Here is a 22,955-nt window from a genome sequence, read left to right on the forward strand (position 1 = left end):
TTTAATTAATTTGTTTTTAATGATGTAATTATTAACTTCCCCCCCTTTTACCCTCAAACTCATGTTTGTATTTAATTTGTCTATTTAATGTTCACATTTCCCCCTCCTACCCCCCTACAAAAATTTATTTTAACCTTTTTTAGCTTTGTAAACCGGCCAGGTGCACGTCGATGATCGGTATATTAAAATTTAATTAAACTTGAAACTTAAACTTGAAGAGTACTTTGCACCTCTGTCCTCTGGTGAGACAGCCTTTACCAGCATAAAGTCTTAATCTGATCCTACGGGCACTAGCTAGAGTGCCATATGACCTTTTTAGAGCAAGCTTCTCTGATGGATCTTACAATCAAAAATGGTGTTTTTGGTGGCGATTACCTCAGCCCAATGAGTGTCAGAACTGCAGGCATTGTCATGCAGAGATCCCTTCCTCAGAATTTTGGATTCCGGCGTGGTCTTGCTCACAGGCCCATCTTTCTTACCAAAAGTGATTCCATCTTTCATATTAATCAAGATGTACAATTGCCTACCTTCACTCCCTCAGGATCAAGGAAAAGTGATAAGATGCTGAAATTGTTGGATGTATGCAGAGTATTTCTGTAGTATCTGGAGGTTACGAACAATTTTTGACTGTCGGATCATCTTTTTGTACTGGTGGGGCTGCCCGAAAGAGACCATTTCAAGATGGATTCATATGATCATTTCTTCAGCCTATATCAGAAATAGAAAGTGACCGCCAGTATCCATAAAGGCACAATCCACTAGAAGTGTGGCTTCGTCATGGATGGAGTCTTCAGTGGTGTCTCTGGAAGAAATCTGTAGAGTGGCCACATGGTCCTCTCTCCCTATGTTCCTGAAGTTCTACAGGGTGGACATAGCGGCCAAAATGTACTCTGCGTTCAGGTCATCCATACTGTCTGCATGCTCATCTGCCCCACTCTAGATTCTGGGGACTTCTTTGATATGTCCCAAAGGTCCAGGAATAAAGTGCCTGTCGCACTAGAAGGAAGGATTAGGTTCTTACCTTGGTAATCTTCTTTCTAGTAGACAGACACTTTATTCCTGAAGTCCACCCTGTCAGATGAACATTTGCCTGCTTACTGCTTCGAATGTGCCGGGGAATCTGGACATCTTGTTTCTTTCCTTTATCCAGCTTTGACAAGGCTAGAGGATGTGACTGCTGTAGAATCACCCACACTTTTAGTGCAGGTTGCACTCAGGTTGTTTGCTTTCACCTTGTTATATATTACAAATATATAAGTTTTTGATTCACATGTTATATTTTAATGATATGAGCAGAACAAACATATTTCTCGGGGATTGTCCCCATACCCCCCTCCCATTTTATTTTCTCTCCAGGGCTGACCATCTGCTTTGGTATGAACTGAGGAATTGGAGGACAGTCCAGAGGGATGGGAGGCAGAGCAAATGAATGGTAATGAGGCTCGCAAGAATGGGTTGATTACCCTAAGGTTCAGGAGTAAAGTATCTGTCTACTAGAAAGAAGATTATCGAGGTAAGAACCTAATGTGGTGCCTACAGTGTAGACTAGGTGTCATTTATAGAATCTGGCCCTATCTGCCTTCATTTTTCAGGGTTTTCTTTCAATAATGCAAATTTATATTTTATCACACAAGTCCATGGTAAATGTTGCTGTGGTAGAATATGATATTTTATTGTAGTTTAGTAAATACCCTTCCAAATTCAGTAACAAATAAACATCTGAAATAATCTTGAGACAAACATGACATATTACTATAAAACAAACTTGATCTAAATTGAAAGCTTTTGCCATTATTGTCATTGACTCCATAAACATTAATGTTTTCAAACCTTTCCTAAATTTGGACAAATGCAACTTGGTTCAAAATATGAATAAAACGGTGTATGTTCCTTATTTGGCAACTTGACCTCTAGCAGAAGTAATGTAAGACTACACTGTTGACCATTAACATTTTGAACCTGATGGCCTAAAATGCAGGCTCAACTGAGGACCATTTCAATGCCTCCTCCTGTTAGACATTAGGGATAGGGCAGTGGCTCCATGGGGCTGTTTATAGGGGGAAAGGGGGTGAATGGTTGTTTGTTGGGGAGGGCCTGATTGGGAGGATATGTTGGCAGGAGAGATGGCTCTATAATTTGAAAACTTCCAGGACATTTAGGATGGCTCTAGTATTCAGAGCAGTGGATTGTTAACCATAGAAGTCAAGTTCCAAAGTACACTGCTGTTCCTTGTGATCTTTACTCCTGGGGGAATTCTGTGTAAAAAATGTTCAAAATTCTGCACACTAATTTTCTTGTACAGAATTCCTGTTAAAAGGGTTGGTATCTCACCCCAGATGCTCAAATCCCCCATCTTTTTCTAGTCCTCTACCCTATGATATATACACATTATTCACCTTTCTCCAGCCTCCTCCTTATCATGGTGCATGTATTTATTTATTTATTTATTTATTTGGTTTTATATCCTGTCCTCCCTAGAGAGCTCAGAAGAGGTTACAGTTTAACATTCACAGTATTACAATACCACCCCATCCATGTTGCTTCAGTCCCCAATGGCATACACAACTCCATGCACCTTCCTGTAGTTCTCTACCTCCTTCCCATAGTGGACACATGCTTGCACACATGCATACACCTCATCCACCCTCCTCCTCTGCCTAGGGTGACCAGATGTCTGGATTTACCTGTACACGTACTCTTTTTAGAGGACTGTCCAGGTGTCCGGATGGCTATTCAAAACCTGGCACTTTGTCCGAGTTTTGAAAAGCTTTCAACTCGGGGCTGCATTGGATGCTACGCAGTGACATCACACATATGTAATCGCATCACACCTATGCATGCTCAGAGGCTCTTCAAACGCTGCTTCAAGCTTGAGAAGAGGTTTGGGGGCGGATCTGGGGCAGAATGGTGTGTGACTTAGGAAGAACAGGGTGGGGCTGGGTGGAACTGTGTAGGGCTGGGGGCGGGTCCACGTGTCCGGATTTTACTGTTGTAAAATCTGGTAACCTTACCTCTGCCATCCTTAGCCCACCAGTTCCTTTGAGCCATGTGGGCTTCTGTACAACCATATAGCTTAATGGAACTGAGAAGGCAGAAGCAGTCTGATGTGCAGCTCTACTCTCTTGCCATGCTGTAGTGGTATTTGTGCAGGTAGGCAGAGAGGGAGTGAGGGAGGGACAGAGATTGTCAGCTGGGAGACTGCATATTCAGCAGAGTGCACAGTGTTGTGGAGGAGAATTATTTGCAAATTGTGCAATAGCTCAGAATTCTCCCAGGAATAGATCTTGGGCAACTCAGTTAATCCCCCATTCCCCAGGTACAAAATTAGATGTAAACCCTCTGAGGACAGGGAAGTGGCCTAAGTACTTCAATGTAACTTGCCTTGAACTACTACTGAAAAGGTATGAGCTAAATTCAACTAAATAATTAAATTTTAGTAGCCTGATGCTTCCACAGAGGAAAAATAATGCAGTCTGTGAAGTTCAACACAAAGCTGCGCTTTTCAATTTGCATAACGAAGTGCTTTGCATACAATTATTATGTAATGTGTATTATGGTAAACTAATGTGCGTTAAGGCCAAATAATGCAGGATTTTGCCTCTAAAATGTTTACATGGCAAAAATCTTGCACTGTCCCCTTAATGCAGGTTAGTAACTACTCCTCAATACTTTTTAGTTTAAGACAGCCTGCCTTTCATTATCCTCATGCCATTCAGCAGATTGTCATCATGTAGACTTTGAAATGTAGCTCTTAGAATGTGCTCTGTTTGTACACACTGTTAAAAAAGTCTAATGTCATTTTAGTTTGTTCTCAGAATGGTAATAGGATTTTTTTTTTCATCCTTGTAAATAATGCAATCTTAACTGGGCTCCCTAGTTGCAAAGAACTGCTATATGTCTGGCGCTAAGAAGTATGTCATGTACCTCAGCTTCTGTTATCACAGAGCTAATGCAGAAGTGTCAGAGGATATTCAAGTTGTTTTGCTAAAAGGTTTGTTTCTGAATAAGTAATCTAAAAGCTGTTGTGATCTAGACTTTCCATTCTGCACTTTCTTGACAAATGTGGATTCAAATTAGAAAGCGCAATTCTGATTTATAATAATAATAATAATAATAACTTTATTTTTCTATACCGCCATAGTCAGGCGACTTCTAGGCGGTTTACATTGTAAGAAGGCTGGACATTCAGCGAATAACAAAAGGTCTTAATACAATACAATAAGTCTACTTACAATACCGTACAATGAGTCTCAATACAATACAATACAATAAGTCTAAGTACAATACCGTACAATGAGTCTAAATATTAAACAATAATCTAAAAGGGAAACTTATGTATTAATTGGAGTTCTGTGGGTAGAGAATACCTGAATACATGAAAGGAGCTTCTTGAGAGAAAGAAAAAGGCGTTTACAGGGGGGAAGTCCTAGTGAGGGAGGGGACAGTTTTAGTCAATGAATTTGGCGAAAAGGGCGGTTTTGATCGATTTTCGGAATGCACTGTATGTCAGATTGGGTTCGTTTATGTAGTTTTTCAGCCAAACTTGCTGTCTGTTCACTTGGAACTTAAAGGTTCTGTCCAGGTATGATTTGTATCTGCAGCCTGTAATCTTTGGGTATGCAAAGATGTTTTTGTTTCTGGTTGTTCGGGTGGGGTTGTGTAGGATGAAGTGAGATTGTAGGTAAGAGGGTGCTAGTCTCCAGGCTTGCCTGAAACAGGTGCAAGCAAATTTGAATAATATTTGCGCTTCTATTGGTAGCCAATGCAGCTTTTTATAGTAGGGGCTGATGTGGTCACTTTTTCTTAGTCCGAAAATTAGGCGAACGGCGGTGTTTTGTATTAGTCTCAGTTTTTTTATTGTGAGTTGTTATATCTTCTTTTCAAACACTAATATATTGTAGACTGTAATGCCAGTGTATGAATTTGTGCTTTTATAAAGTTCTTTTTTATTGGACTTCTCTCTGCACTGATCATCCCAACAGCAGAAAAGTAATCTTTTTTCAAGAAAAAGTGACTGAAACATTAAATTATCCATAAACTCTGGATGACAGCAGATTGCAGAAGGACATTAAAAATAACCAAGGAAATGAGTAAAATTCCAGATTAAAAAATAAAACAGACTTTAGATAAAGGGGGCAGTTTTCAAAGGGAATTTTGTTTACTCACGGAAAAAAATTCAATTAGAAAATTTCTCCCTCCTCTTCAGGAAAAAGTAGGTACCCAGAGGCCAATATTGAGACTGAGGGCTCCTTTTACTATGCTGTGATAGTGGTTTTAGCACGCGCTTAGCGTGTGTGCTAGACCTTAACACCAGCATTGAGCTGGCGTTAATTCTAGCCGCAAAGTGCAAGTTTAGCGTGCGCTAAAATCCTGGGTGCGCTAAAAACGCTATCGCAGCTTAGTAAAAGGAACCTTGAGTGAGAGAGGGCAGTTAATTCCCATGATTGGCACTGAGCTTGGTCATTCATTGCTGGACCATTTCTAGTCACCAACATTGAATATCCGGTTTACTTTTGGCTATCTCAAACTTAGCTGACCTAGTTGATTTTAAGTGCTGGCTGGCTAAGTTATAGTGACCAAAGTTAGACTAGCTATTTGCAAGACCCAATTAGACCACTAAACTTGGCTAGTCAGTGCTTAAAACTGGCAGCTATTGCATGATAACTGGCAAAGTTTTAGCTGCTAAGGCTTAGATTCTCAAAAATTTGTGTTAAAAACCGATGGTCCACTGTTGCAGCCGTTATACACAGTTCATTTTAAAAGAGAGCTGTTTTCAATACAGGTTAGAAGGCGTGAAACAAACTTATCTGAGTCAGTGGCACTAAGTGGCTTCAATCTTAGCTGCCACAAGCTGATTAGTCCCAACAGCAAGTACTACTGTTTCGCAGATTTCACTGCTGCATCAGGGGGAAAAAAAATTGAAATTCTTTACAGCAAAAAGAGTATACAAATGGCTTCCACGCCGCTAAACAGGAAAGCAGGCAAAACGGAAATGGCTGCAGGATAAATTTGTTTCACGCCTTCTAACCTGTATTGAAAACAGCTGTCTTTTAAAATGAACTGTATATTTCCCAGCTGTAGTTTTTGGTTTTGAAGTTTCTTGCAGTTTATTTTTACTCATCCAATCTGCAACTACATTTGACCTTAAAATTTGGGAAACTGAAAATTGCATATATGAAAGATTTGTACTCTATTGATGTGTGGAGTTTTTTCAGACCCGTAATGATTCAAACCGCTTAGGGTACAATGTAGTCCCGGTGGTCTGTATATGAAGTCTGTTTTTCTCCACATTTTTATTTATTTATTATTTATGACTTTTTTCTTTGATGTGTTTTTGATTTGTCTGGATGTGTGATTGATTCTGCAAGAGCAAGTCAACAGTCTGTAATTTATTATTTTTTCTAGAAGTCTATACGACTTTGCCCTGATTTTTTTGTTTGGTTGGTTAAATAGTGCTAAATATAGGCTGGACACTCTACAGTACACATTTTATAAATACAAGAATTTCAGTTTGAAATGCTCATGTTGTTTTTCTGCATAGTACAAATTTCCTTCACATTAGCCTCTGCAGGATTTTCAAAGGGAAACTCTATGAGTAATGTCCTTTTGGAAATCAGTTTGTATACATGCAAATAGAATTACTTGTCTAGTGCCTTTCCTCCTTTTGTTCCCCCTGCCTCTCCTGTCCTTTAGGGGACAGAAGGGGGAGGGGTGGTCCTGACAGTGCAGAGTAAAGAAGGAGATAATTATATAAAATATAGGAATTTTGGAATATAGTTGCCAATATGGTGAGAAATACAGTAAGGGTGATTTTATAAGGGCACAAAATGAGCTCATTTATAGACAATGGTGCCTAATGTGTGTATCTGAAGAGCAGGAGTCTGTGTATGTGTCTATTTGTATGTATGAAGAATGATGTTGTGCATGTGCCTTATACCTTCCCTTACTAGTTGACTTGCAGCTTCCTAGCCTGTCTGTTCTCCTATTCCCCAAGGTTTTGAAGTTTTTATCAATAATCATGATCATCTCACAACAATCCTATAAAAACACATAATTGGACATCATCCACCCAATATGTAGTCCCCGATATTAAATCCAGATATTCAGTACCAGTCTGTTTTTGGTGACCAGCATTGAATATCCAGGTTTTTCAGTGTTGGTTATTGTTGTGACTGGTTAAGGTGATATCAGACTTAACCAGCCAAGGCTTAGCCGGCAGAGATATGAGTGCTTTTTAAATGGCCTTATTTGCCTGCTAATCCTGGCTGTTTAAGTTCCAAATATTGTGACTTAAGCACTCACATCTCTGGAATGTCCCAACTTATTTTTTTCAAGCCTAAAGAATATGGCTTTTTTATTAATTATTTTAGCTTTGGTCAATCAGTATAAATAAATCAAGGACCTAAGCTATAGTGTCCACAAAGCTGTTTTTTCAGTCTTTGAAAAGTAGCCTCAGCCCCACCACTCCACCGCTGCGTTACTTTACCATTGCGGGAAGAATTACATGAGAACTCATCATTGGCTGCTTATACTACTATTTTAATGCATTTTATTTTACTTTCAAAATCTTTTCAAATAAATATTTAATCCTTTAGTATACTAATGTACTTAGCTTTTTTTGCTGCTGAGCCAACGTCCGGGAGTTATACCCGACATGCCATGTTTCGCACTAAAAAGTGCTTTATCAAGGGTCTCCCTAGGATAATGAAAGGAAAACGGGCCGTTACAAAACTACTCAAAACCGCCCCCTCTCCCCCCTTTTTTTTCATCTTTTCAACACTCAATATCTTAAACACTCACCATGACCGCCCGTGTCATCCGACTATTCAGATTTAAGAATGTAAGATGGCCGCGGCGTCTCAGTCTTCAAATTTAAATATCCCTCCTTCCTATCCAAACCGCCTCCCCCTGAATCCCATTGGCCCGACCTCATCCAATGAGAGAAATCCATTCAATTTCTACGTTCAGCCCCCGAGGTTCCACAGTATCTAACATAAATATATGCCTTTGTTCACACTCATTCAATTTATGTAGATCCTTTTCCCCATCCCTCCCAACAACCTGACATATGACCTGCCATCTAAGTTGTTCCACTGTGTGGTGGTAAGCTGCCCAATGTGCAACTAAATTTTTTTGGCATTAACCAGGCATTTTTCATCAGTGATACAGTTAAATGCTGCTAAAAATGTCCAGTTATCTGCTGAGACATGAGTTAACCAGCTGCCAGCTATTTCCAGCTGGTTAACTCACACTGAATATCAGCAGGCAGCTGGCATAAGAAGGGCCATTTCATTTATAAGGGTTGAATTATATACCTGAGCATTGCAGTAGTTTAACATCAGAACACATAGGAGAGAATTATATAAGTGGCACTCAAAATTTGGCACTGTAATAAATCAGTGCATGTCTTTTATAGAATCACACTTAGTGCCAATTTCCATGCATAACTTTAGACACAAACATTTATTCCCGCTGAACCTTGGGATAAATTCTGGCGTGCACGTTAGGTGTGCTGAGGCCATATTCTATAATTCTACATGCAACTTTTCAGAATGCTTTTGACATGCCTATAGTTACATGCTATTAGAGTTAGACATCATATATTATAGAATAATGCACAGCCAGATGTGTGCTCAATAAGTAATGTGGAGGGGCATTTTTGATAGGACGTTTAAGTCTGAGGTTGGACGTTTTGGGCAAGATGTCCACAAACCCAGCAGAAAAAAAAGTGCATTTTCAAAACTTCCAGACATCTATCTTTTATTTTTGAAAATGACCTATGTATAAGTTTTGGTCCGTAGGACATCTATCTTTTTTGGCCATTTTCAAAAATAAAAACATCCACATGAAAAAGCAAGTTTTGTAGACGTACTCAACTACCTTGTCTGAACATAGCAGAGGAATCCACATCAGCTGAGCCAGTTTTGGGGATTCCTGCCTGCTCAGCTGATGGGGATTCCCCCTGCCAACATCAGCTGAGCCGTGGAGCCCTCCCCCCTTCATCCTCCAACATCCGCCTGACAACCCCGGCCCCCTTTCTCTGCATTCCCTCCACATCACCCAACATTTCTGGACCCCTGACATCCCCCCACATTCTCCAACATTTCTGGACCCCCCACACACATTCCCGGACCCCCTATACCTTCCAAATACAAATCAGCAAGAGGGAAGCCCATTCCCTCCTGTCTACAGGGCCGGTGCTGAGAATGATGGGCCTTCCCCCTCCCAATACATCTTGGGATACAGTGGGAGGAGCCTAAGATACATTGACCACCCTGCAATCTTCAGGTACTACTATTACTATTTACAAATATATTAAATGGAACGGCCCCCAGTACCGATCCCTGGTGCATGCCACTACTAAGGTATCATATCACATGTCAGGAAGAGCCACCTGAATGGAAGCTGCTATGGCTCAAAGGGTAAAAGCCCTGTTCTCATCTTCCAAAGGTCATGGGTTTGAGTCCCAAGTATGGTCAGCTCCTCCAGCCCATATTCCTATTTTATTAGGAACATTCTACCTTCCAGGGCATTCTATCTTACTTGATGATCTCACAATGAAGTCACCATTGAGCAGCTGGAGACATCCATTTGCTCTGAACTAGAAGCCAAGGTGAGGTCTGTATCTCTTTTTTTTCTGTTCTTAACCTTTTGGAAATTTAGTTATTTATGCAACATATATATTTTTTCATGAACCTTGCTTGCTTAATGCAGCTCTTCCAAGACTTTGCATATTGCAGCACTCTTTACTCAGAAAAAGAGAAGCTTTTTAAGTAAGCTATATAAAGATATCTTTTTTATGAGCTGTGCTTGTTAATGGATCTTTTCCTATAATTAGCAAATACCATTGCTGTTTCCCCACAAAAATAGAAGATTTTGCATGCAATATATCTGTATTCATGTGCCCTGTTTATGTGGTGCATTAGTAAATGAATTTTGAGCTTAATAAAACAAAAACAAAAGCCCCATAAACCATTTAGTAGAACGCATTGGAGACGTTTAAAGCCCGCCTAAGTCCTGCCCCTAACCATGCTCAAAAGTAGACCTGCTTTACAATGCCTATAAGACCTAGGGCCTCTTCTATCAAACTGCGCTAGCCGTTTTTAGCACAGAGAGCTGCGCTGAATGGCCCGCACTGCTCCCAACGCTCATAGGAACTCTATGAGCATCGGGAGCAGCGTGGACCATTCATTGCGGCTCACCGTGCTACAAACTGCTAGCGCAGTTTGATAGAAGAGGCCCCTAGTTTTACAATTGCTATGCAGCTTGCTAACTCACTCTGTGGCACACTGGTTAGATCTACAGCCTTCCACGCTGATGTTGCTGGTTCAAATCTCACTCACTCTCTGTGACAGAAGAGAAATAATAATGATAAAAAGATTTTAGAAAATCTGATTAAAAAAATAAACTATAGTGGTGCTAGCTTTTCACTGCCTACAATTTTAATGAAAAATAGCATAAAATCGCCATTGTAATAACATCATAATAATAAAACATTATAACGTTAAGGACATTGGATGGACCTATGTCTAACTTTTGTAGAATTGCGTTTAGTTGGACACCTAAACAGCGCCTAACTTTAGACACACTTTTACTGAATATCCGGGTCTTGGCCAGCTGTTGGATGTTATCTGGTTGCTGAGGGATATTAAATCCGGTGTCCAGATAATTGGCCAGATAAAGTTAGCACAGTCTTTTTGCTGTCCTAATTTTCTCGGGCCTCTTACCTGGTTAGTGGTCTGAAAATTGTCACTAATCGGATAGATCCGAACTCCTTCCAGACTCCATTACCACATTGCCTTGTCATGAACTGGATAGTGCCACAGTCATTTCCCTGGATTTTCAGCAGCACTGTCTGAATATTCTGAGAACATCTGACCAGTGCGATTTAAGTGTCTCCTGCCCAGTTAAATTGTTTCAAACATTACTACTGCTACTACTATTTATTATTTCTATAGCACTGAAAGATGTATGCAGCGCTGTACATTTAACATTTAATAGACAATCCCTGCTCATTGGACCAAATGTTAGTTCATTTTAAATTGGTGTTTTGCAGGAATACTGAAACATTTTTTGTAATAGACCTAATGATGAAATTAGTGTTTTAATAAAATATATGGCATTGTTTGCAAGTTGTTTTGTGGAGTAAGTATTATGTTGGTAATATTAGTTGTCATTTGAGTATTCTAAGTGCTTTATTTGCAATTATCTTGTTATATATCTCATTTACCAGCTAGATGTAATGATCCCATTAGTCACAATGAAATTCATTCTTAGCTTTTTGCATGTATAGTACTGAAGTATAAAATACTTCCCCCTAGGTCAGGGGTGTCCAATGTCGGTCCTTGAGGGCCGCAATCCAGTCGGGTTTTTAGGATTTCCCCAAAGAATATGCATTGAAAGCAGTGCATGTATATAGATCTCATGCATATTTACTGGGGAAATCCTGAAAACCCGACTGGATTGCGGCCCTCGAGGACCAACATTGGACACCCCTCCTAGGTGAAATATAGAATATAAGAAATAAATAGAACAGTCAAAAACAGTACTTCTTCCTTTACATAAAACAATGTTGTATACAGTATATGAGTTAATATACATGCAATAGATTCTTTTCACTTACAGTCACCTGCAGATATCTAAAGTGATGGGGCTTAATGAGCTGGACGTTATGCTCCCCTAACCCCCCATAATATCCCTTCCATGATGTCAGTGTTTCAGCTGTATCTATAACCCCACCTCCCAGCCTCCTAGGAACTTAAGATCACCTATACCCTGTATCCATCTGATTTTTTTTTTTTACCTCAAACCAGTCTTCACAGGTGCAGGTGCCTTTATTTGATATACCACAAAGTTATAATAAACAGTAAATTGATGCTGTTTACAATAAAAATTAAGGCCCCCCCTTTTATCAAGCCATGTTAGTGGCCGCTGCAGTAAAGGCTCGAACACTCAAAGGGACATTCGTAGGTTACAATTGATACAAAACACTGCCATAAAAATTATTGCAAATAAGAAAAAATTTGATCATGTCACTCCTCTGTTAAAATCTGCTCATTGGTTACCAGTCTCACACCGTATCATTAATAAAATAGCACTTCTTTCCTTTAAATCTTTAGTCACTAAAGAACCGGTTTTTATTTATAAACTTCTTATCCCGCACGAACCTACGTGAGTCCTAAGATCCACTTCACAGTATCTTCTTCATATACCATCACTGAAAATTATTGGCTCACGTCCGGTTACTTCTTTTGCAGTTACAGCCCTTACAATATGGAACTCCTTACCTCAGTATATCAGATCGGAGAAAAACTTAGCAAAATTTAAGAAGAAAATTTAAAGACCTACCTTTTCCAGGATGCATATGACTCCTAAATAGATCTCAAACATAGCCAGAGTTGCTCCATAATCCTGACTGCTTCCCCTCCCTATTGTGGTTTACCTTTTTTGTATTCTTTACTATCAATTTGTAGTTCTCCCAAATTTCCTATTGTTTTTGTCAGTTAAGTATTGTTAAATGGATATTTGTTAACCTCGTTTCCCTCGTTTTAATATAATTTGTAAAACACTTAGAAATCCTGATTTGAGTTTAATCAAAATTTTAATAAACTTGGAAAATTTGGAAACTTGGATTCTATGAGCATCAGAGCTTTTACTGCAGCAGCTGGTCATAAGAAACTTTAATGTGGCTTGATAAAAGGAGGCCTAAAAGAATTAAGAAAGTAACTATTAAATTAAAGGAAAGACTTAACCCATAAAACCACCCATAAAGCCCAAAAAACAAACATGATGGCAGATAAAGGCCAAATGGCCCATCTAATCTGCCCATCCACAGTAACCATTATCTCTCCCTCTCTCTGAGAGATCCCATGTGCCTATCCCATGCCTTTTTGAAATCAGACACAATCTCTGTCTCCACCACTTCTTCCGGGAGACTGATCCAGACATCTATTACTCTTTCTGTAAAAAAGTATTTCCTTTGATTATTCCAGAGCCTATCACCTCTTAACTTCACCCTATGCCCTCTCATTCCATAGCTTCCTTTCAAATGAAAGACACTCGACTTATGTGCATTTATGCCATGAAGGTATTTAAACATCTTTATCCTATCTCCCCTCTCCTGCCTCTCTTCCAAAGTATACAGATTGATATCTTTAAGTCTGTCCCCATATGCCTTATGACGAAGACCACCCACCATTTTAGTGGCCTTCCTCTGGACTGACTCCATCTTTTTTATCTTTTTGAAGCTGCGGCCTCCAGAATTGTGCACAATATTGTATATGAGGTCTCACCAAAATCTTTTATGCAGGAGCATCAAAACTTCCTTTTTCCTATTGGCCATACCTCTCCTTATGCACCCTAGCATCCTTCTTGCTTTTGCCATCACTTTTTCAACCTATTTGGCCACCTTAAGATCATCACATACTATCACACCCAAGTCCCACCCTTCTATTGTGCACAAAAGTTCTTGACCCCCTAAACCAATGTTTTTCAACCTTTTTACACCCGTGGACCGGCAGAAATAAAAGAATTATTTTGTGGACCGGCAAACTACTAAGACTGAAATTTAAAAAACATATTTCTGCCCCATCTCCGCAAGCTCGGTGCCCGCAAACCATCTGATCCCATCCGCACAAGCCTCAGTTATGATTTTATATTGAACATATTCCAGTACCTCCCCTCTTTTCCCCATCTTAATCCAGCAGATACCTTCCATCACCCTACTCCCTCCATTACTTATTCAGCATCTTCTCCTTTTCTCCCTATTCCCCCTTCACCATGTCCAGCATATCCCCTCTGTCTCCCTACTCCCTCTACCCATGTCCAATATCTTACTTCTGTCTTCATACTCCACCCTCGTGTTCAGCATTTTCCATGTCTCTCTGCCCCCTGCAAGGTCCAGCATCTGGCTTTGTGTCCCTATTCTTCCAACTCCCACCTAGTTCCAATAATTATCCTCCCCCAAGGGGATCCACCATCTCCCTTCTGTCATACCAATCCCCCCTCCCTGGATCTACCATCACCTTCCCACACCACGTGGGAATCCAGCATCTCTTATTCCCTCACTTGGCTGCTGGCCCCAGAGTGACTCCAGTGTCACAATGGCTGGTCTCACCATAACTGACACTAAATCGGAAGCAGCCTGGTTCTTAACTTGCATCAGTTTACTTACAGTTCCCTTGCCCAGAACTCTGGAAGCAACTTGAAAGGCTTGTTCTTCATTCAGAGTTAAGCCCAATAATGCTGCTGTCTGCCTCCCCTGCTCACTGGGACTTGCCTCAGTCAAGCGCTGAACTGCAGTGGCAGGGGAGCCACCCATTCCATGGGGCTTAGGGATGTCTCTCCCGAATTCGACTGCTATCAGCCCTGCCTTCAATTGTAGGCCCTCTAAATCAGACGGCTAGAACAAAGACAGAAGCCGCGGGACCTTTCCTCTCGCCTGCATTGCTATTCGCTATAAGCTCTGCTGGTCTCAATCCTGCCCCTCAAACACAGGAAGTCACTTCAGAGGGGGACGGGATCAGGATTGGCAGAGCCTATAGTGATGCAGGCAAGAGGAAAAGTCCCGCGGCTTCTGTGTTTCTTTTTGCTGTCCGTTGTAGCAGTACCGTAGCCGATCCTAACGCCAGCCCTGGAAGGGAAAGGGGAAGAGATGCCCGACAGGAAATTTAACCGCTTTAATCTCGCCGGCCCTCCGCAGACCGGCAGGAATTTTCTGCGGACCGGCAACGACGGTTGAAGAACAGTGCCCTAAACTGTACCATTCCTTTGAGTTTTTGCAGCCCAAATGCATGACCTTGCATTTCTTAGCATTAAATTTTAGCTGTCAAATTTCAGACCATTCATCAAGCTTCACTAGGTCTTTCTTCATGTCATTCACACCATCTGGGGTGTCTACTCTATTGCAGATTTTGGTATCATCCGCAAAGAGGTAAATCTTACCTGATAGTCCTTTAGCAATGTTGCTTATAAAAATGTTAAAAAGAATAGGCCCAAGAACAGAACCTTGAGTCACAACACTGGTAACATTCCTTTCTTCAGAGCGATCTCTATTGACCACTACTCTCTGTCATCTTCACTTAACCAGTTCCTGACCCAGTCCGTAACTTTGGGGCCCATCCCAAGAGCACTCAGTTTATTTATTAGCCGTCTATGTGGTACATTGTCAAAGGCTTTGCTAAAATCTAAATATACCACATCTAGTGCACTCCCTCTATCCAATTCTCTGGTCACCCAGTCAAAGAAATTGATCAGATTTGTCTGACAAGACCTACCTCTAGTGAATCCATGTTGCTTTTGATCCTGTAATCCACTGGATTCCAGAAACTTCACCATTGTCTGTTTTAAAAGTTTTTCCATTAATTTGCTTACCACAAAAGTCAGATTTACTGGCCTATAATTCCCTACTTCTTCCTTACTTCTATTTTTGTGTAGAAGGGACCACATCTGCCCTTCTAAAATCGTTCGGTACCACTCCCAACTCTAGAGAAGCATTGAAAAGGTCAGTCATCCTAGCCACCAGAACTTCCCTAGTTTCCTTCATCACCCTTGGATGCACACCATCCGGCCCCATCGCTTTGTCTACCTGTAATTTGGCTAGCTCCTCATGAACACAACCCTCTGAAAATCAATCGGGGTCTACCACTTCACCATCCCTATTCGCATTTCTCTTCTGCGGTCCCGCTCCCTGATCTTCAGCTGTGAACACAGAACAGAAATATTTGTTAAGCAATTTAGGCTTTTCTTTATCAGCTTCTACATATTCCTCCCCTTCACTTTTGAGTCTCACAATGCATTTTTGTACTTCTTCCTATCACTGATATATCTAAAAAATGTTTTGTCTCCCTGTTTTACTGTGTCAGCTATTTTTTCTTCCATTTGTATCTTTGCTTTCCTGACTTCTCGACCAGCCTCTCTTAACTTTTCCAGATATTTTTGCCTGTCTTCTTCTTTCTGCGATCTTTTGTAGTTTATGAAAGCTAACCTCTTATTCTTTACCTTCTCAGCTACTACTTTTGAGAACCATAGCGGCCTTCTTATCCTCCTTCTTTTACTTACTTGCCTTACAAAAACTCCTAACAGTTATCTGAGCAGTCATCACCATAAATCTCTATAAAGCCTTATAATCTCCCAGATTTCACTTTCCTACTTTCTTTTCATTTTCAAGCATCAGTTATGCAATTAAAACCTTTCTAAATAAATAAACTTTCAAAATTTTTTTTAATGATTCAAATACATTTCTTGCTTAATTGTCAGAGGAAGGGCATTCCACAATGTTGGACCTACATAGAAAAAAGCTTCTTGAAATTGAAAAAAATCCTCCTTTCTGTTTGCTTCCAACCTTGCTTCTTGTATCCCTGGTACCACCAACAAATTCACCTAATTAGATCGTAAAACTGTACTAGGTCTATAAGGCTTTAAAAGCTTCGCCAGAGTGACTGGAAGTCCAGACTACAGAATTTTAAAAACTAACAGAATCATTTTGAAATGAATTTGAAAATACACTGACAACCAATGATTCTGAATAAGTAAAGGAGTAACATAATCTTGTACCCCTTTCCTAGTAATCATTTTAACTGCAATATCTGTAACTGTTTCATATTATGACTCATTATACCTATCAACAAAGAAATAGCATCTAACTTGGTCATAAATGGAGCATGAACTAATTCACAAAGAGGATTTATCTAATGAACCCTTAATTGCTTTCAGCATAGGCAGGATCATAATACCTTGTTGAACCATATTAGTCACCTGGAGATCAAAGGTCAGAGTAGCATCAAAGGTGACATCCAGATACCTAAAAGAACTGGCTCTTGGTAATGTATTCCCTAATAAAGGCAAAATCCTTCCAAGATGGAATTCTCTGAGTGCAGTTTCTTCTTCTCTAGTGTATGCTGTGACAGGAATCCCACTAGCCTTACCAGAAACAGGGAGGAAGATCCTGTAAGCCCCATTAGAAACCCTGTCATCAGGTCTGTGGAACATCCTGAGGTTCATAAAAATCCTGTGCACAGCTTAGGCAGGAGCCTCCCCTTTAAGAATGCCTAGAGCTCAAGCTGATAATCAGAGTGCAGGGCCCTTTGAGATCTTGCCTTTCCCTGCTAGGAGGGGGCATGGCTGGAAGGAGGCCAGTCCTTCCAGCTGAGCAGGAACCAGCACAAGCCAGTTCCCCCACGGAGACTGCTGACTGGGAAATGGAGGAGCTTGCTGAAAGCCATGCTGAGCCAGAGGACTATGGAGTGGATTACCAGGGGGACTGTGTTTTGCCTGACCTTAATGAGGAGCGAATGGTCTGTGAGTAGGCTGTAAAGCCAAACAGCTTGTTTTTCATTGAAGTTTTCATTTTGATATTTTTGTTCAAGCCTGCCTAAGTTTTGTGCTGGTGACATTGTGGGGTGTGTCCCGCCACCCCAAAAAACTGTGATGCAGAGACTGCATTTTTGATTTATGTTTTGTTTTTGTAGCAGCGTATGCACTGCTCTGAGTTGTGTGGTGGGAGTGAGGAATAAAACCTGTGCCTGTCTTTTGGGAGGGCGGCAACACCAGTGGTGTACGGGCCTATCTCCTCCCAGCCTGTTTGAGGAATTTGGCTCTACCCAACAGGGCTCCAGCCAGAGCATGTGCCTTGAGAAGGGGAAAAAAAGTTTGTTTGGATATTGGGTTGAAACTGTGGAATGAACTGTTCTTGATAGGCCAGCTATTTGGGGCCTGAAGAAAAGTTTTGTTTTGTTTTTGTGAATGTTGGACTAAATTCCACTACACAAGAGAGGCTCCAGGATGGAGATGGCAAACTACAGACCAGTGAGTCTCACTTCAATAGTGAGCAAACTAATGGAAACCCTAATCAAACGCCAATTGGATAGGATCATGGACGAGGAGAATCTACAGGATCCCCGCCAACATGGATTTACTAAGGGGAGATCCTGCCAATCCAATCTGATCAGCTTCTTTGACTGGGTGACGAGGAAGCTGGATGTTGGTGAGTCCCTGGACATCTTCTACCTGGATTTCAGCAAAGCATTTGATAGCGTGCCACACCGCAGGTTGCTGAGCAAGATGAGTTCTTTAGGTTTGGGTGACACATTGACCAAATGGGTTGGGAACTGGCTTGGAGGTAGGCTTCAGAGGGTAGTAGTGAATGGCACCCCCTCTGAAATGTCAGAGGTGATAAGTGGAGTGCCACAAGGCTCCGTCCTGGGCCCGATCTTGTTCAACATCTATATAAGAGACTTGACAGAAGGGCTCCGAGGTAGAATAACATTATTCGCCGATGATGCCAAACTAAGCAATGTAGTGAGCAAAAGCACAACAGACAAAAATGCAATGGCAGACGATATGGTGCATGACCTACTTCTACTGGAGCACTGGTCTAGGTCCTGGCAACTCAGTTTCAATGCCAAAAAATGCAAAGTCATGCACCTAGGAAGCCAAAATCCATGCAAGATTTACACCCTAAATGGCGAGATCATGACAAGAACTGAAGCAGAAAGAGACTTAGGGGTGATTGTCAGGGAAGATATGAAGTCTGCAAATCAAGTGGAGCAAGCTTCATCCAAAGCAAGGCAAATCATAGGTTGCATACGCAGGAGTTTCGTCAGCCGTAAACCTGAAGTCATTATGCCACTGTATAGATCCATGGTGAGACCGCACCTGGAGTACTGTGTGCAGTTCTGTAGGCCGCATTACCGCAAGGATGTGCTGAGACTGGAATCGGTCCAGAGAATGGCCACCAGGATGGTCTCGGGACTCAAGGAGCTCCCGTACGAGGAGCGGTTAGGGAAATTGCAGCTCTACTCACTCGAGGAAAGTAGAGAGAGGGGAGATATGATCGAGACATTCAAGTATCTCACGGGCCGCATCGAGGTGAAAGAAGACATCTTCTTCTTCAAGGGTCCCGCGGCAACAAGGGGGCATTCGTGGAAAATCAGGGGCGGGAAACTGCACAGTGACACTAGGAAGTTCTTCTTCACTGAAAGGGTGGTTGATCGCTGGAATAGTCTTCCACTTCAGGTTATTGAGGCCAGCAGTGTGCCAGATTTTAAGGCCAGATGGGATAGACATGTGGGATCTATCCGCAAAGATAGATAGGGAGGGTCACTGGAGTGGGCAGACTTGATGGGCCGTTGTCCTTATCTGCCATCTATGTCTATGTTTCTATGTTTAAATGCACTGCACTGGTTGTGCCTGGAAGTTTATTTTCATTCAAGAGACTTTGTGCTGAGTTTAAACTCAAGAAACTTACCTAGAGCTAAAGGTGGACATTGCACTTAAAGCTCAAGTGTGTGGAATTGTAGAAAACTTTATTTTTTCCAATAAGAAATAATTGGAGGATTTAAGAATCCTTATTTGCTGGTGCCATACTTACCGTCTTAGAAGTCTCAGTGTGCATTTCTGGGAGGCACTGAGAGCTGTGTTCCACTGCCTTTCTTTCTAATCTGGGCCAGGGATTCATAGGGGCAAGTAGGCCTAGCTGGGATCCTGTCCCACAATGCTCAGAATATATATTAGGGGAATACCATTCACACTTTACCCAGTTAACACATTCAGGGCCCTTTTACAAAGATGTGGTAAGCACTTTGAGTGCTTACCACAGTTAAAAATAGCTACCATGAGTCCAGAATATGCAGAATTATAATAATCAATCCTGCTTGTAATAAAACAGGTTTGAGCTATATCAAATTTAGACAAGTCAAAAAAGGCTTGAGCTGGTAAATTAATTGTATTTGAAAGTAACAAGATTTAACAATATGAGTAATATGTTTATAAAATTTCATGGTTTAATCACAACAAAATGAAGGGTTAGTATTTCTTCTTTAAGGGGGATTTGATGACTGCCCATAGTTGGATGAACAAACACAGGTCTCCCTTTATGTGAAAGCCACAACCCAGCAGATTTATCTATGCTCAAAATCAAATCATGATCCAACAACCATTTTTCCAAAAGACCAAATTTACTGTTGGAATTAGATATAAACCTGAGATTGATCATCCTTTGTGGAACCAATTATCTGAATGTTATTAGCAAAAAAATGAAATTTGAATTCCCAGCTCTTAAGTAGTTCTGCTAGAGGTGCCATATACAAATTGAAAAGCAGTGGTGAGTGTAACAAATCTTGAGGTACACTACATTCCAAACTCTTATTGGAAGATAACACTGCATTCCAGAAGACTAATTGCGAGCAATTGGAAAATAAGATCTAAATCAATGAAAGACAATGGATTGAATTCCAATTTTGTGTAGCAGTTTGGGCAATGTGGAATGCAAAACAATGTCAAAAGCAGCACTGTGATCCAATTGGATCCATAATGTATCATACCAAAACATCATTAACAATGGACACCAAAAAGGACTCAGTGTAAGCAATTTTTTGCAGAGGTAGGCATGCATTAATGTTTACTGCAGCTTTGTAATAGGGCTCCTTAATAGTTCCTGGACAGAGATAAAATATAAGTTATATTATAAAGTTGTTAATAATGGTGATTGAGAGAGGTATAGATGTGTGTGTATTGTGGCAGGGAAGATTCTGTGGGGCATGGGAAAACTACAGGGAACACCATAATAGAGGATTTAACATCCACAGTTGTACAGCCACAGCCCAGAAGTACAATAAAGCTGTGCCCAAAAGGGGATTAGTGCCAGAAACCACTGCACAATCCAGGGTTAAACCGGAAGGTACCTATTTGTCACTTCCCAGGTCCTCAAATAACCCTGTCAGTGCTCAGTTAAAACTTCCCAAAGAAACAGCACAGAAAGGGTTAAGTCCCAAAGCTCAAGATAGAAGCCTGGTAGCTAAGCAGAGAACTGTTTCAGTTCTGTGTGGAGCTGTGCTTTGCCCTCAGCCAATCGGAGGCGCACACAGCAGAGCCTGATAATAGACTGGCAGCTCCAGGAGGAGAAAAGAGAGGAACTTTTTTTCACTAAGGGAGAGTAGCAGGCAAGACCAGTAGTAAAATCATGGAGGAGCACAGTGGAAAAAGCAGCTTTAGAGGATCTGTAGAATCCAGCTTCAAGTATTTTCCCAGGTATTTTCAGAGAGTGAGGAAATGCTATGGGAGCAAGAGTTCCAGGGTTCTGAGTCTGCTGAATGTATGAAAGTGCAGGAAGGTGGGGGCTGATCTACAAATAGTGGCAAAAAAACAAATGGTTTTGAAATGTTTGAAATGGACACTGTTTGAGAATGTTTAAAGTACTGCTCTGCTCTTGGGAAAAGAAACAAAAGTTATGTGCAGAATTTGTGCTAACCAAAATCAAAGTGTGAAGTTTGGTGAAGAAAACTGTTTACAGTGTACTGTGAAGCCAGCTCTAGCAGAACTTCTAGCAGTGTCACAAACAGGGCTGTGCAGGCCAGTTGGAGACTGTTTGGCAATTAGTGAATGTACAGTTCAAAGTTACTCACTGTGAAGAAGACCTATGGGATTAAATTATATCTTCGGGTGGTATCTTTAGTTGATCAAAGGGCGGATGATCCCATAAGATGGTTTTAAAATCAGAGCTTAAAAACCAGTGCAGTGCTTCAAAGAGCAGTGGTAATTGAGAGAGCCAGCAGTGCTTATAGGCTAAAGCAGATGCCAGTACATTTAGCAGCAAGTCGGCAGAGCTGAGGCATGAGGCCTAGTTCTGTCAAGGACTTGTGGTGGCTAAAACCCAAACTGTTTTGGGATAAATATTTTCTTCCTGTTTTGGTGGAAAATTTAAAACCAGTGATATGAACTACAGTATTTTGTTTCAATTTTGAATGCACAAGTTTGCCTAAAGGAGTGAATCCTGTATTTTTGCTTTTGTACTGAAACACTTTTGTTGATTCTTTTTGGGTTATGCTGTAAAAGAGAGAGCGAATAAACTGTTATGCTTAAACATTTGGAGTCTTGATTCTTTCAAGCAGCCTGTTTCATCGACTTCATATTGGACAAAACCACTTGGTCCAGAATCTGTGACCGGATCTACCCTGTTAGGCACATGCCTAGCGCCAACACCCGGCCACAGTATGTATTCGCTATAATAATTCCCTTTGCGCGCATGCGCACTTCAAACCTGGTGGCTCCGTACTTCCGTAGCTCTGTGGCCAGCAGAGAAATTGTATTGTAAAGCAGAGAAGTTGGTAAAGTGTGCGGCACATGCACGCATTTGGCGTGTGAGCACACATTCGATTTGCTGCGAGCAGTGGTTTACTTTACCCAGCAGCGGTTATTCTGTGCTGGTTGCCATTTCCAACACAATGCGTGATTTAAAAAAATAAATAAATAAAAGGTAGGTGGGAGAAGGGGCACGATAATTGACATCCCCCCCTATCATCCCCAATATTCCCACAACATCCCGGACCTCCCCCGACCTCCCCTTGACATCTCCACACACACACACAGAAGGACAGGGGGCCAAACAGACGGGACATAGATAAACTGACATAAAAGGTGGTAGTGAAAGACACACACAGAAGGCCAGGGGGCCAGGGAGAGAGACTGAAATAAAAAAACAGACAGCGGACAAGGAGAGAGAGACAGACAGCAAAAAAAGACAGATAGACATACAGCGGCCAAGGAGAAAGAGACAGAAAGACAGACCGGCCAATGAGAGAGAGAGAGACAGAGACAGAAAGGCACACAGACAGCGGCCAACAAGAGAGAGAGACAGAAAAACAGACAGCAGCCAACAAGAGAGCGAGAAAGAGACAGACAGATACACAGACAGTGGTCAAGGAGAGACATAGAAAGAAAGACAGACAGACAGTAGCCAAAGAGAGAGAGACAGAAAGAAAGACAGACAGCGGCCAAGGAGAGAGAGAGACAGAAAGAAAGACAGACAGACACATGTAATGTAATGTAATGTAATGTAATTTATTTCTTATATACCGCTATATCCGTTAGGTTCTAAGCGGTTTACAGAAAATATACATTAAGATTAGAAATAAGAAAGGTACTTGAAAAATTCCCTTACTGTCCCGAAGGCTCACAAT

At 41.2% G+C, this 22,955-nt stretch overlaps 1 protein-coding gene across 4 annotated transcripts in view; it reads left to right on the top strand.

Moving 5' to 3' along the window:
- Positions 1-22,955, top strand: part of BEND5 (BEN domain containing 5) — a 1,015,515-nt gene that overhangs the window by 9,633 nt on the left and 982,927 nt on the right. The window contains exon 1 of one of the 4 annotated variants that reach the window (XM_033915516.1): positions 20,936-21,027. The exons of the other annotated variants lie outside the window; for them this stretch is intronic. The gene's annotated coding sequence lies outside the window, so the exon portion shown is untranslated. Of the gene's footprint in view, positions 1-20,935; positions 21,028-22,955 lie in introns of those variants that run through there. 4 annotated transcript variants of the gene reach the window in all.

Source organism: Geotrypetes seraphini, chromosome 12, assembly GCF_902459505.1.
Source record: "Geotrypetes seraphini chromosome 12, aGeoSer1.1, whole genome shotgun sequence".
NCBI lineage: Eukaryota > Metazoa > Chordata > Amphibia > Gymnophiona > Dermophiidae > Geotrypetes > Geotrypetes seraphini.